Source organism: Rhinolophus sinicus, chromosome 17 (assembly GCF_057876585.1).
Source record: "Rhinolophus sinicus isolate RSI-liver-muscle chromosome 17, RSI-T2T, whole genome shotgun sequence".
Classification (NCBI taxonomy): Eukaryota; Metazoa; Chordata; class Mammalia; order Chiroptera; family Rhinolophidae; genus Rhinolophus; species Rhinolophus sinicus.
The window spans coordinates 173,688,683-173,704,063 of record NC_142517.1 but is presented as its reverse complement, the minus strand read 5'-3'; positions in this window follow the sequence as shown (position 1 = coordinate 173,704,063).

Below are 15,381 nucleotides of genomic sequence, written 5' to 3'. Positions count from 1 at the left end.
TAGAGGAGAGTGTATTTTCAATCCTAAGAGAATCTTAAATCTGAATTATTAAATATATTCTCATGTTTGATTCCAGGCATCCACAGTATTATGAAATAATTTTTCAGATATTAACACCCAATATTTGGCCGTGATCTAATCATGGTTCTCTATAAGTTTAGCTGTCCTGTAGTTTCATCTGTTGCTCCCAAATCCTTGTTACTTTAAAATATTCAGAGGTGAAATTGTCACTCTGCACTTCTTTTTAATGCTATTTTCAGACTTTTTGTTGAAAACTTTCTACAGATGGGGTTTCCATCACTACCTTTTATTGATTTCTCAGGCAAGCAAACAGAAGCTTAGAGGGTGATTTGGTCTACTAACACTAGACATAGTGAAAATATATTTTATTGTATAAATACAGCAGAAATTGATTTCATGACTGCCACATTGAGAAGGAAAATATACTTTGGCTTTTACACAAAGCAGAGTGAACATAGCCAATCTCTCTCCCTTGCCACCAAATAGATTCTCTCAGAGGTAATGACTCAACTGAGGCAGCTGGAGAAAGCAGAAATGCCTTTAGGCATAAAACCTTGTAATTGTCTTGCTAATGTAGATGTGAGACTTTTAAGCATTTCATTCAAGCAGTCAGAAATTTGTTTTCATGTTCTTAATTTTTTGTAGCTTTAACTATAAAATTCATTCTACCAATTGATCATTAGAAATAAAATGCCAATTGCAGCCAGTTTAATTCTTGTTAATGATTTATATTATTAAAACTAGAAGGTTCTTAGAGAAGCAGAATATAAGATTTATACTCCAACTGAAAACTCATTATTGTAATATCCATGCCATGTTCTAGATAATCTCTCAAGTTGAATTGTGTCTATATGATATCAAGTCATGTAAATGAAAAGAGAAAAATTAATTCAAGTATCCAGATATAGGAACATGATAAACTTTTATTTTGTTGGAGATTTGTTATATGAAATAAGACTGAGTTACGTCCATTCACACATTTGGTCAACCTAAATATATGGCCATTACTAATCAGAATGAGGAGAAATGATATATGTCTACTTCTTTATTACAAACACTGCAATTATTATAGACAATGACTTTGGAAAAAGATTCTACATAGAAGAACTTACACAGAAATTCCACTGTACAATTTTGTGCCAATTCTGTGTCTAGATCAATATTCCTCTATTTTTGCACAAAACCCCTTATTTTTAAGACTCAGGAAATTTAGAAATACTACACATTTCCTTTCCTTGCATGTGCATTTTAAAACCACCTGAGAACTCCCAACTTTTGCTAACATTTTGGCATTGAGCTCACCTTCTTTATTTGCTCTTCAAGTTCCTTCATTGTTGTAGGTGAGTCCAGCCTCCACACCTCGATATTTTAATTTGGGGACATTTCTAACTTCGGTACTTCTCCCTACTTCATTGACTTGTTCCTATAATCATATACTGGATTTTGTCATTCCTTAGCACCATTTTACTATGAAATATTGAAATCAACCAAAATCTGTGGACGAATAAAGGGGTATTGTGGAAAGTAACTTCACAGGGTGATCTGATCATAAATTCCTAACTGGGTAGGTCACGATGCGTAGTCATGCCCCAGGCATGTAATTTTTTAGTAAAAGGTTTATTTTTGCCTTAAGCAAGACCTGTCCATCGTTTTTGTGCATCTAGGTTATCACACCTTTGAAATAAGCTGTAACCACGCTCAGAAGAGCACATAATCTTGCTAACTGTCCTGTAATGTAATCCCTGCCTTGCGTTCTCCCAATTCCATGTAATCTTCCTTTCCCTGGTTAATTTTGAATGCATAAAAGAAGCTGAAAACTTGTTATTCTTCAGAGCATTTGAGATCCTGCTCCTTGGCATATGTTGCAAGTTTGGCTCACGTAAACGCCTGTAAAAATTCTCTATAGGATTTTACTTTCTTTGCATTGAAAAATCTTATACAAAGATCTCACTGCCGCTTCACAAATCCTATCTGGTCTACTCTCCCATTCCAATCACGTTAGATCATCAATCTCACTGAGAAATTCATTCCATTGAACTTTGTGCTCCACATCTCTCAACCCCTTTTCATCTTTACAAAATAAGTATTACGGTCTCTATTATCAGATGGTATAATTATTTACATGGGAAATTCTAAGAAATTTACAAAACAACTATTAAAACTAGTAAGTGAATTTATCAGAATAGTACATTCAATATACAAAAATCAACTACATTTTTGTTAGCACACATAATTAAAAATTTTTAAAATACATTTTATTTATAAAAGCATCAAAAGCCATAGAGTACTTACAAAGATTATTAACAAATTATGTACAGGATCTATACAACTGAAAACTGCAAAACATCACTGAGAGAAAAAAAAAAAAAACAACAACACTAAATAAATGGAAATTACCATGTTCATGGTGTGGACAAAAAATGGGTCCATGGAAAGTAACCTCACAGGGTGATCTGATCATAAAGTCCTGATTAGGTGACTAGTCATGCCCCAGACATACAACTTCTTTAGTAAAATGTTCATCTTTGCTCTAAGTCTTGTCCATTGTTTCTGTGCATCTAGGTTAACATACCTTGAAGTAAGCATAACCAGAGCACATAATCTTGTTAACTATCCTCTAATCCAATCCCCACCTTGCTTTCTCCCACCTTCATTAAATCTTCCTTACTTTCCTCCTTAAGTTCAAATGAATAAAAGAAACTATGAAACTGTTATTCTCCGGAGCATTTTAGTTCTTGCTTCCTAGCAATTATCATCAATTTTGGCTCAAATAAATTCTTATAAAAATTCTGTATACATTTGGATATTTCTTATGTTAATGACTTTAATTTTCTGGCTTCAAGAAATACTATAAACCAGAAATAATTAATATAGTGTGGAATTAGCATATGGACAGAAAATAGATCATTAAAATAGAATCTAGACTCCAGAACACAGAGTCCAGTCATTTATGTGACTGATATATCATATAAAATTATTCAATTTACAACAAAAACACAACAGTAATCCAATGAAAAAATGTCTTTTCAACTAATGGTATGACAACTAGTGAACATTCATATGAAAAAAAAATGTAATTTGATTTCTACCTTACAAAAGTTAATATAAAATGGATCAGAGGCCTAAATGCAAAAGCAAAAAACTCTAAGAATTTTGTAAGAAAATATGAGAATAATTTATATAGGCCACAGAAAGCAATAATTATAAAAACAAAACTGATGTTAGACTACATCAAAATTAAAATATCTGTTCATCAAAAGCAAATAAATAGGCATTTCAACAATATTAATTCTTCCAGTCCAGGACGGGATTTCTTTCCACTTATTTATGTCTGCTTTAATAGTTTTCATCAGTGTTTTATTGTTTTCAGTGTATAAGTATTTCACCTTCTTGGTTAAATTTATTCCTAAACGTTTTATTCTTTTTGATGTGATTATAAATGGGATTATTTTCATGATTTCCTTTCTGAGTAGTTCATTATTGGTGTGTAAAAATACAACTTATTTTTGTATGTTGATTTTTTTATCCTGCAAATTTACTGAATTTGTTTATCAGTTCTAACAGTTTTTTTGGGGCATCTTGAATATTTTCTACATGTCTGCAGATTACAACATCTACAAACAGAGGTATTTTTTACTTCCCCCTTTCCAATTTGGATGCCTTTTATTTCTTTATTTTGCTTAATTGCTCTGGCTAGGACTTCCTGTACTATGATAAATACAAGTGGTGCAAGTGGGAATTCTTGCCTTAATGTACATACTATTCAAAGTGATCTAAAGATTCAATGCAATCCCTATCAAAAATCTTAATGGCATTTCTTACAGATAATCAGTAAAAAAAAATCCTAAAACTCATATAGAACCACGAAAGACCCTAAATAGCCAAAGCAATCTTAAGCAAGAAGAATAATGTTGAAGGCACTACACTTCCTGACTACAAAATATATTATAAACCATAGTAATCAAAACAGTATGGTACTGGCATTAAAACAGATGTATAGTTTAGTGGAACAGAATAGAGATCCCAGAAATAAACCCACACTATATGGACAACTGATATTTGACAAAGGTGCTAAGAACACACACTGGGGAAAGAATAGACTCTTCTACAATGGATTGGAAAAACTGGATATTCAAAATCAAAAGAATGAAATTAGACCCTTATCTTATATAAAAATTAACTCAAAATGAATTGAAGACTTAAACATAAGACCCGAAACCATAAACTCCAAAAATAAAACATAGGGGAAACACTCCCTCACATTAATCTTTGCAAAGATTTCTTGCATATGACACCAAAGCACTGGACATAAAAAACAAAAATAGATAAGTGGAACTACATCACACAAGCTTCTGCACAGCAAAGGAAACAATCAACAAAATGACAAGGCAACCTACAGAATGAGAGAATATATTTTCTAACCATATATCTGATAAAAGGTTAATATAAAAATATATAGGGAACTCCTACAACCCAATAGCCAAAAAATAAACCCCCTAAGACAAATAACTGGATTTAAAAATATGCAAAGGAACTGAATAGAGATTTACCCAAAGAAGACATAAAGTGGCGAACAGGTTTATGAGAAGGAGCTCAACATCACTAATCATCAGGGAAATACAAATCAAAACCACAATGAGATATCACCTCACACCATTTAGGATGGCTTTTATCAAAAACAAACAAAACAAAACAAAAGGTAACAAGCATTGCCAAGAATGTGGAGAAGAGGGAACCCTTATTCACTGCCAGCAGAAATGTAAATTGGTATAGCCATTATGGAAAACATTATGGAGTTTCCTTGAAAAATTAAAAAGAGAACCACCATAAGATCCAGTAATCTGACTTTTGGGCATATATGTCCAAAAGAATTAAAATCGAAATCTCAAATTTTGGAGATCTGCATTCCATGTCCATTGCAGCTTTGTTTGCAACAGTCAAGACATAAAAGTGACCTAATGTCCACCAACAGATAAATGAATAGATCAAGAAAATGAGGTATATACCTACAGTGGAATATTACTTAGTCTTTAAAAAGAAGAATATTCTGTCATTTGTAGCAACATGGATGTACATGGAGGACATTATGTTAAGTGAAATAAACCAGACACCGAAGGACAGATTCTATATTACCACTTACATGAGGCATAAAACACAATCAAACTCATAGAATCAGAGAGTTGAATACTAGTTGCCACAAAAACTGGGAGCTGTTAATCAAAGGATACAAAGTTTCAGTTATGCAAAATGAATATGTCCAAGAGAGCTAATGCACAGCACTATGCCTGTACTTAATAATACTGTATTGAATACTTAAAAATTTGCTAAGAGGGTAGATCTTAAGTTTTGTTCCTATCATACAGAAAAAATAATAAAGAGAGTATAAGAAAAATTTTGAAGGTGATAGACATGTTTATGGCATAAGTAGTGGTGATGATTTCATTGATGTAGATTTATCTCCAAACTCATCAAGTAGTATACACTAAATGTCAGCTTTTTGTATTTCAACTATAGCTCAATAAAATGGTTAAAAAAATAAAATGAATAGGTAAGATATACGCTGGGAGAAAATGTTCACAAAGTATATAATTTTAAAAATTACTGTTTTCTTGCATATATAAAAAACTCCTGAGATTCAATAATAGAAACATAAATAACCCAATAAAAATAGAGAAAATACTTGAATGGATGTTTTGCAGATCATTAGGAAAATGCAAAATAAAGTCACAATAAGATATACATCCACCGGAATGAAAAAAATTAAATTAACTATAAAGAAACCCAGAAATCTAATGTAATTGTGGTGAAAATTCTTACATAGTATTAGCATTTTGGGGAAAAAAGGTCTGTTAGTTTTTAAAAAGTTAAACACACACCTTCCCTACATCCAGAAATTCCAATTTTAGGTGTTTTCCAAAGAAAAAGAAAGCATATGACCATAGAAAGCCTTCTTTAAAATTTTTCATACCAATTTTATTAATACTTCTCAAAAACTTTATGAAACCCAGCTATTCCTCAAGAGGAAAATAAATAAGAAAGTTTTGGTATGCTCATAAAAAAATTATTAGTTAGGAATGAAACTTATAAAAAACTACAGTGCTTGCAACAACGTGGGTGAAACTCAAAATACAAAAGATTGGGACTGTATGATTTCATTTATCTGAAACCTTAGAGTAGGTAAAACTATGATGAAACCTTAGAGTAGGTAAAACTATGATGAAAAAAAAAATCAGAACAGAAGAGTGAGGGCAAGGATTTATTGGGAAATGGCAAGAAAACAACTTTTGCGAGGTGATGGAAATATTTTATATCTTGATTGATGTTTAGTTAGCTCACATAGGTGTATGCATTTTTCAAACTCATTGCTTTCAATCAATATTTATGCATTTCATATTTACATTTTTTTTTGAAGTTTTCAAAATATTGAACAATAGTTAAAGGTACACATGTTGAAAGATTTAGCAGTGACATTCAGTGGCATTTACACCTTACTTTGAAATGCCTCAAAAAATAAGCACTCTACTGCAAATAATCCTAAAGTAACAGAATCCTATTGCTAAATCCAGTTGGCCATTCTCCTTTCTTAATGGCCTCTAGGCAGCATTTGTCATTTAGTGCCTATTTTCCTTGCTGGTTTGTGTAATATATCAGACCTCAGCACCTGAATAATCAAATGTGTTCAGTAATACCTGTTCTTTGACTCAAAGCATCCTCCTGTCCTACTACTTATCCAAACCCTACCATCCTTCAAGATCATTCTTAAATTTCAGCCCATTCACAAAGTTTTTCTCGATTATTCCATAGGGATCATTGTCTTCTGAATTCATTTCAAATAATATTTATTGAGCATATGCTTGGCTCTGGTTTATGTGCGTAGACTAGGTGAGTGAACGAAAAAGACAAAGATCTCTATTTGGAGCTTTCCAAAAAGAAGACAGACAACATAGAATACATATAATTTTTATCACTCATTTAAAAATTAACCATAATACCCTTTGCTTGTCCTTGATAAACAAAGGATGTTATTATAAGTTGCCTCACATATTTTTGGAAGCATGAGTGTTAATATATTGAATTTAAATTCTTTCATATCATTTTCTTTTACTATTTTAAGCTCATTTGTATGATGAACTGCCTTGTATATCTTGACTCTCCATTAGATTTCATGATCATTTCACGAAAGGATCAACTATCTAAAGTTATACAACTTGTCATACATTTAGTAGAGTACTATGCAAATGATAGATACACAATAAACAAACATAAATACAATTTAAGAGAATTATATTTTGGATATATAACTATTTTGTAATACACCAGTTAAAGTATGGTGTGGGGCATAATGGGAGGATCAGAAAATAACAAGTATTAAGTACCTTCTGTGTATATCTCTCTATATTAATCTCATTTACTCTTCATAATAATTTAATTTTCAAATGAGAATACTGAGGCTTACTGGGATTAAGTTGCCCGCCACGGTCATACAAGCAATAAGAGGCGGAGTAGAGCTTTAAAGGCAATTTGTTTTTACTCTGTCACTTTAGCTTCCCTGCTGGATTCATATATGGTTCTTAGAAATAAATGGGTGTGGGATCCTCCCATCCTTTCTCTAATCCCTTATTCATATTTGAAAAGCTGGTATCCATAGCACATATCCACATGTGGTAAAATTTTGATAGCAATGACTTACTATTATGGTCTTCAACAAATAAAATACACATGTCCTAAAACATGCCAGCATATTATAGAGAAAAATCATTGCCTTCAGAGAAAGGAACCTTGATATATATCTACCTTGCTTCTGGTTAATTAATGATTAATTAATAACTAATTAATTAGTATGGTGCCTACATTTTTTTGAGTTTTACATTTTGAAAGCCATATTCAATATAACATTTGATGTGATATTAAATTGTTTCTTAATCAAATTTATTTATTAAACCTAAATAAAGTACATCAAATACATCATATAACTGTCTTCTTTATAGTAGTAATGATGAAAAGCTTTTCTTCATAAATATATTCTAAGCAAATATTTCTCTAATGGCACAGATAACTAGCAATTTTGGAAATCCCTAAATAATTGCCAAATTATTTTATGGCAGATAAATGAAGATTAAGGTCAATATTAAATATTTTAGGCAATGTAAAAAAATAATTAAAATAAATTTCTAACATTTGTCTCTCTTAGAGGCATGAAATAAAAATTATTTGGATCTTGTTGAATTATCATTAAGCAGTTGTCAAATTATATATGTTTCCATTTTTCCACTTAAAACATAGTCCAAATGAGTGTCATGCTGGAGGAAGGAGCTAATTTAATGTTCTTCTTTATTTAGAAGGATTTTAAAATGTTTTTGCCATGATATTAACACAATGATATTCAAGTATTGCTTTTTATTGCGGGCAGGATGTGTGGTTCGTGGAGATTCACAGTTGCAGAGGTGACATAGTAATCTGTGCTCTACCTAACCATAGTGCCATCGTATCGGATGCAGACGTCCAATCCTTCCTTTTTTTCTAATTTGAATCACCTTACATGTACTCTGTAACAATACACATAGCTCATATTTTCTACATTATTAGCAGACACAGAATTCCACAAACTTCAAATTACCTCTAAGAGTTGAAATAAAAGAAATTTCGAAAGGACTCCCACTGCTTATTGCTGCAAGCCTGAGGATAGAAATAGGGGAAGGTAAGACTTAAGAAACTTCATGGACAAGAGCCAAAAAATACAGAGGAGTTAGGTGAAGACACACAACATTTTTCTCAGAATGAAAAATGTCCATCATTAAATACCAATGTATTGAGCACAGTTGGGACTTGATAGCTCGGGGCAAGGGCTTAAGATGAATGGGACCACAGCTTGCAGTATTGGAGAAGTACTGTTAATGGGGAAGATTCATGTATAAGGAGAAGTGGTGATATCTCTTGGTGATGTGGCCATACAGAGAAAGGAAGAGGGAAAATTTAGTCCTCCAGCAAAGACAAACGAGAAAGAGCAGGCAACCTCTCGCTGCCCCCAACATTATATTTTAAAGAAATTGTATAAAAGGACAGAACTGAGATTTGCAGCTTCTCTCAAGATAGAAAAAAACTATTCCTCACCCCTGCTGCCAAAACAACAACATGAAACAGAAGAAAACTGTACCACCTCGTTCTAATATATTCCATAGCACCCAAACAAACTTTTAGGAACATGAGAAAACACCTTGAACCCCAAACACCAAATATCTTCATGTTTGAGTTATGTGTGGTGCTAATTTTACCTCTTTGGTGATTATATGATTCCTTTTGGGAGTATAAGTGGGATGATTCAAAATTAATCCCAGAAGTCTACAGCTTGATTTTTTGGTTTTTATATTTTAGACATAAACTATTATCTTTGTACTCTGGAAGATAATTTTTAAGTTTTAGATATTATCTTTGCTTTTATTCTGTAAGATGAAGATATAGAACTTTTACAACAAAGCACATCCTTGGGAGATACCTCAGGAAGGGTATATATATATATATATATATATATATATATATATATATATATATACCAGAATGCTCACTATCGCTCAGACAAAACACCAATTTCCATACCTGTGTATTTTGCTCATGTTTTCAACTTTTGTTGGAATGTTCTTTCATCTCATCTCAACCTAGTCAACCCCAATCATACTTCAAGATCTAGGCTTAATAACATTTTCTCCATAAAGATTTCCTGAATCCTCCCACAAGCCAGAATAAAAAGCTGTAATAGGTCATTTTTAGGATTGTGCATACACACACGCACACACACATACACACTCACACACACACGTGTGTCATTATGTGTTACTTAACATAATATTTGCCTGATTCCAAACCATATAAGATTTAACTCAGGCATCACTTCCTCCTTGGGAACTTTCCCAATGTTTTTGTCACTTTTCCTTCTACTCTCAGCTGGAATATGTCAGACGGCCTTTTTTGAGCTCCCACAGCATCCTGTGGTTATCTCCATCATGGTGCTGAATACCTGGGCTCATAAGTGCTTGGCTTTCTGTCTTTTACTCCTTGTTAAATATAATACATGCTAGTGGGTATCCTGGTAACATATCCTAGTAGATGATACATTCATGGAATATAGAACTATTGTTTTTAATATATCTATCTCTGGTGCTTAGCCCAGGGCCTGAAATATAACAAGACCTTAATAAATCATTAATAAAAAGAATAGATATTGTAGTATAGTAATTATTATTATTTTTGATTCTGCAAGTAAATGGTAATTGTCTTCAAGTCTCAAACTGAACCTCACTTTCTTTAATCCCAGAGCCAAAAAGAAAGCCTATTATGTACTTGACATTTGATAAAGATTCCTTAAGTGAAATCATTTTATGATATCTATATTTCAAAAATAAATCCTGTCAGCTACATCTAAAGTTGGCTACAGCCCCCCACACAAATTAAGAGGCCTTATTTCACCAAATTGCTGCCTATTTTTTGCACAAATTAAAACGTTCTACTATTAAAGTTGCAGTCACTACATCTGCGTCCTGTAAGGACTAGAAAGCAAATAAATATGTATATCATTATCTTCTTTATACAGTCTCCAGATTTCTGAGGTGAACTTCTCAACACAATTTGACAATACCAAAACCATTAAATGCTACTCTTCTAGAGTTTAGGAAAAATTTTTTCCCTCCCCTGTGATTTAGAACTTAGTACAATTAGAAAGTGAAGAAAGTGGGGATTTTATGGCTACCGAAATCAGAGTCAGCTGACATGTCTACATCCAGAGGAATAACTTACTAGGACAAACAGTTACACTTACTGAAGTTGGAGAGATATTAGGTGTGTCATAGGGTTTAATATTAGTATTTGGTTTAATTTTTGAGTCACTGTAGTTGACTTCTATCGTCTTTAGGAGACAATTCATCAAGAATTGTGTGTTGCAATAAGTGGCTATCTGATTGCCTATTTTTGTGGCTACCCACAAAACATGATTTCTTCACGTCATTTTATGAATAATCATCACATTCTTCAGTGAATAATCTGTGAGAAAATATAAATTTCATAATAATTATCAGCAGTAAATTCTTAACACACTTCTCAAATATCCTAATAAGGGATACATATATATCCCAATAAAGGATATATAGCATATATATATATATATATATATATATATATATATATATATATATACACATACATACATATGCAATAATTAAAAACTATAACTTATCTATATGTGCAGAATTCAAATTTGGAACCAATTTCTATAATTAACCATGTAAAACAAAATCATCTAAAACTTTATAGAGAAGATATTTATTAATATATTTTAATGTATGAAAGTCCATTAATCATGTTTATTCATAATTTGGCCATAATTATAAGTTATTCTCAATATAAAATATGAAAAGTAAGAAACAGTAGATTATTTGATCTTACACTTATTAATCAAAACGTGAGGAGACGGAGACTTTTTAAAACATGCTTGCCAAGATACTGTCCCATTACTTACTGGAGGTGAGAATATCTATATGCTCACAGGAACATGTGTTAAATGCTTTATAAGTATTACAAATTTTACTGTAGTTATTTCTTTTCAATGAGTGGCAATATTTTTTTCTTTTGAATAGCCAATTTACATCTTATTGACTAGAAGTGCTACTTTTTAAAAATATGTAAAAAAGAAAAGTTTAATTGAGGTAAAATTCACATAATATAAATTTAACCATTTTAAAGTGAACAATCCAGTGATATTTAGTACATTGACAATGTTGTGCAATCACCAACTCTATCCAGAGCCGAAACATTTTCATCAGCCCAAAAGGAAAGCCCACACCCAGTAAGCAGTTAAAGCCCATATCCCCCACCTTCTATCTCTGGCAACCACCAATCTTCATTCTGTACCTATGGATTTACTTATTTTGGATATTTCATGTACTTTAAATCATATAAAATGTTATCTTTTGCACCTGGCTTCTTTCAGTTAGCATAGTATTTTTGAGATATAACCACATTGAAGCATGTGTTTGTTTGAGTACCAGTTTTCAATTTGGGGGATTATATACAGAAGGGCTACTTTTATGGTAAAGGACATATGAACTCTTGATTGAGTTTTCATAGATTTAAAATAAAAAAAATGATATATTAAAAGATATATTAAAGTAAAGATTTGTCACACAGGATAGGTATAAGTGAATAAATACAATGATGTCTATTGCCTTCTATCTCTGAGCTCTGTTTTGATTTCTTTCATCCCACCTCCCTTGACCTTCTACCATATACTTTCCTATCCCTGTCCCTATGTCATATCTTATCTCCTCTACGGAGGTGAATGAGGATAAAATAGTAATGATTTATCTCATTTGTCAGGGTAACTTTCAAATTTCTTTTAGCCATTCAAGACATGTCTTTGATTTTATGGGACATGGTCTTGCTTACTTTAGTCAAACTATTCACAAACCCCTCATAGATTGTCTTCCTAAATGAATGCAATTGTGGACAAATGCATTTTAAATGTATTTAGATGTGTTTTACGGTCACTTTGTAAAAAGACTAGCTAAGTTTCATCTAAATGAGATGAAACTTTTGCTATTCTGACTAGACTCACAGACCTCGTGAACAGCTAAAGCTTTTAATAATTATGTGAATATCACAACTTACTTCATACAAAGTCATGTTGTTTCTGGCTTTTTATCTCATTCACAAAACACACAACCACAATATTATTTTTTTTCTGTTAAATATCCGTTTGTATACATGAGTAAAGTATTCTGCTTCGTTACATTCTTATGAAGTCATTCTCTTAGATTACAAAAAGAACAAATCATCATGATTTACATTAGCTTTTCTTTGGGAGAAAGGTGTCTGGGATTTACTGTCAAAGCAAGTTTTACTTTCAACTTTTATCAGTATGACTGCTTCTGCATAATTTCTTTAATGTGGTCTGTTTCAACCTGAAACTCAGCAAAGTGGGAAGGGATGACTGTTTTAAAGATCGTATCTCTAATGATAAATAGATACTTAAGAATAGTATTAGTTAAAGCAAAATGCATTTCTCTAAACTTAACATTTACTGATATTTTCTTTAAATATATATATTAAATATTAAATTGTAATAAAGCATGCCAATTATATGTTATTTATATATGTAATATATATGTATATATTACATACATGTACATTTTTTCATGTAACATATACATATATATGAATTTTAAATAGCTCAGTTTAAATATTTTCAAGTCTTAAAGTTTACTAGTTAGGTTTTTTTTGTTTTGTTTTTTTCTTTCAGCATTTTCCCCTCACCATTTCTATTTTAGTCTGGATTTTATTATAGAAAAAAAAAGTCTCTTTCCCTATGTGATTAATGGTACTCCCCTTAGTTATGATATCACTGCGGTCTCAAATTCAAAGACATGGCACATGTTGTAGACTTCTGCTTTTCTAATTACCAAAAGCCAAAATACACTAGGTAGTATTTAAACACAACTAAGGGGAGAATTCCTATTAGGTCAGAAAACAGGAAAGACAGGCTTAATGTTGAATTTACCAGTTGGAGCTATAAAGCCTCAAGTATGTTTTATGATTTCTGCACGTCTTAGGCCCAAGTAGGTCTGACAGAGCGCCATCTAAGCACACATTTCCTGTCTTAAGTCAACGTTGGACCAGGCCCCAGAAGCTCACAGTGTTACACTGACTCTTTCCAGACTTTAGTCAGGACTAAGCCTCGTCTCACCGATGCATTCCTAGCCTGATTCCCTGACTTAGAAAAGCTGAAAGTGTCTGGTTTGTGCAACCAATCTAAAATTTACTGCTGAGAGTGAGAAATAAGTTATCTGTCACCTTGGCCTGAACTACACAGAGACATATGGTGTAAATGCTGGGAGGATTCAGTTTCAGGCAATCTTTATTTTACCTAGTTCTGCAGAAACATTAGTTAAATATGAAATGTTTCTCTGGGAAAAAAATGGTTTTACAAAATCTTACTATAAAAATTCAAGCCAAGTTGGAACTTAGTCATTGGGAACCAGGGAGGGCATTTCAACATTTAGGAAAATCCTCCACAGAAAATTACAACTCCCCACAGTTTTGGAAAAACACGTTAGCCACTTACTTGCCATGGTAAGCGGATCACAAAGTTAATTTAATATCTTTGAAGAAACTAGTTAGAAAGTGAATAAAGAAGGAGATGCTTAGTCAAGATAACCACAGTTAGTCATCAAAATATTTTCCTGCTTATGACAGATCAGTGTGGTTTAAAATTGTCTACTTCTTTATACATATGGTTTTCAGGGCTTTTTTTTTTTTTTTTTTTTTTTTTTCATGAAACCTAACATGAGAAGATTTTCACAGCTCATTCATTCATAGAAATATATTATCTAGTATTAGAAAAAGCCACCATAGGACTAGTAAGAATTCAGTACTCTACTAGGAACACCTCAAAAGAGAAAAAGGTGTACCTTTGATGTCTTTGTTAAACAGCAACTTAGTCTTATAAATGTAATTTCCTATTGGAGAGCAAAAAATGATTAATAGTATTGTACGTCAGCAACTCCACTTGCTCCCTGTAATCTCCTTCTCTGCTCAGTGAGGAGGGAAACACTGGGACCATTGCAGGACATGCAATTTATAAGAAAGGGAACAGAGATCCCTGTTTTCATAGTTAAATACCCTCAACAGTAAAGCTATTGGGCACTAAATACTCTCTGATTCAGCAGGTCTTCACCATAGCTTCTGTTAGGGCATGGGTGAAACGGAAAAGTTCACCTTTGCTTGGGGTTAGCACTACTTGTGGAAGATTCCCCACAGTCTCTTAAGGGATTCCTTAAGAATCTGTGGAGAAAACATGCCCACAAAGAATACAATCATATTTCAATTAACTTGGGTGGAGGCAACGCTTTTTGTTACTTGTTTTTGTTTTGCTTTGTTTCGTTTAATGAAATCACCAAGTTTATAAAACAAAAATAAATCTTGGCCTCATCTATTCAGTTCAACAAGAACACTCTGCTAACCTGTCAAAGTACAAGGGCAAACAATGGACTCTGTGTGCTGCCCTTTCTCTGTGACCAGCTGAAGGGAAATAGCATAAAGGATGGGCAGTTACAAAGGTGATCGTCAGTGTCTGTACTCCTGCCTCTTCTCTTTTCTTACTATACTATTTTACCCCTGTAATAACCCTTTTTCCCACTAACGTGCTGATTCTTTCCCTGTTTTCTAGTCTTCAATCCTAATCTAGATAGCAATAAATCTAAGACCAGTTGTTTAGAATAATTATTGATTGGTTGGTTGATTATATGTCAATATGAATGGGAAAAATAAAAAGGAGAGAAGAAGAGTGCATTACTTTTTAAAACCTCATTAAACATG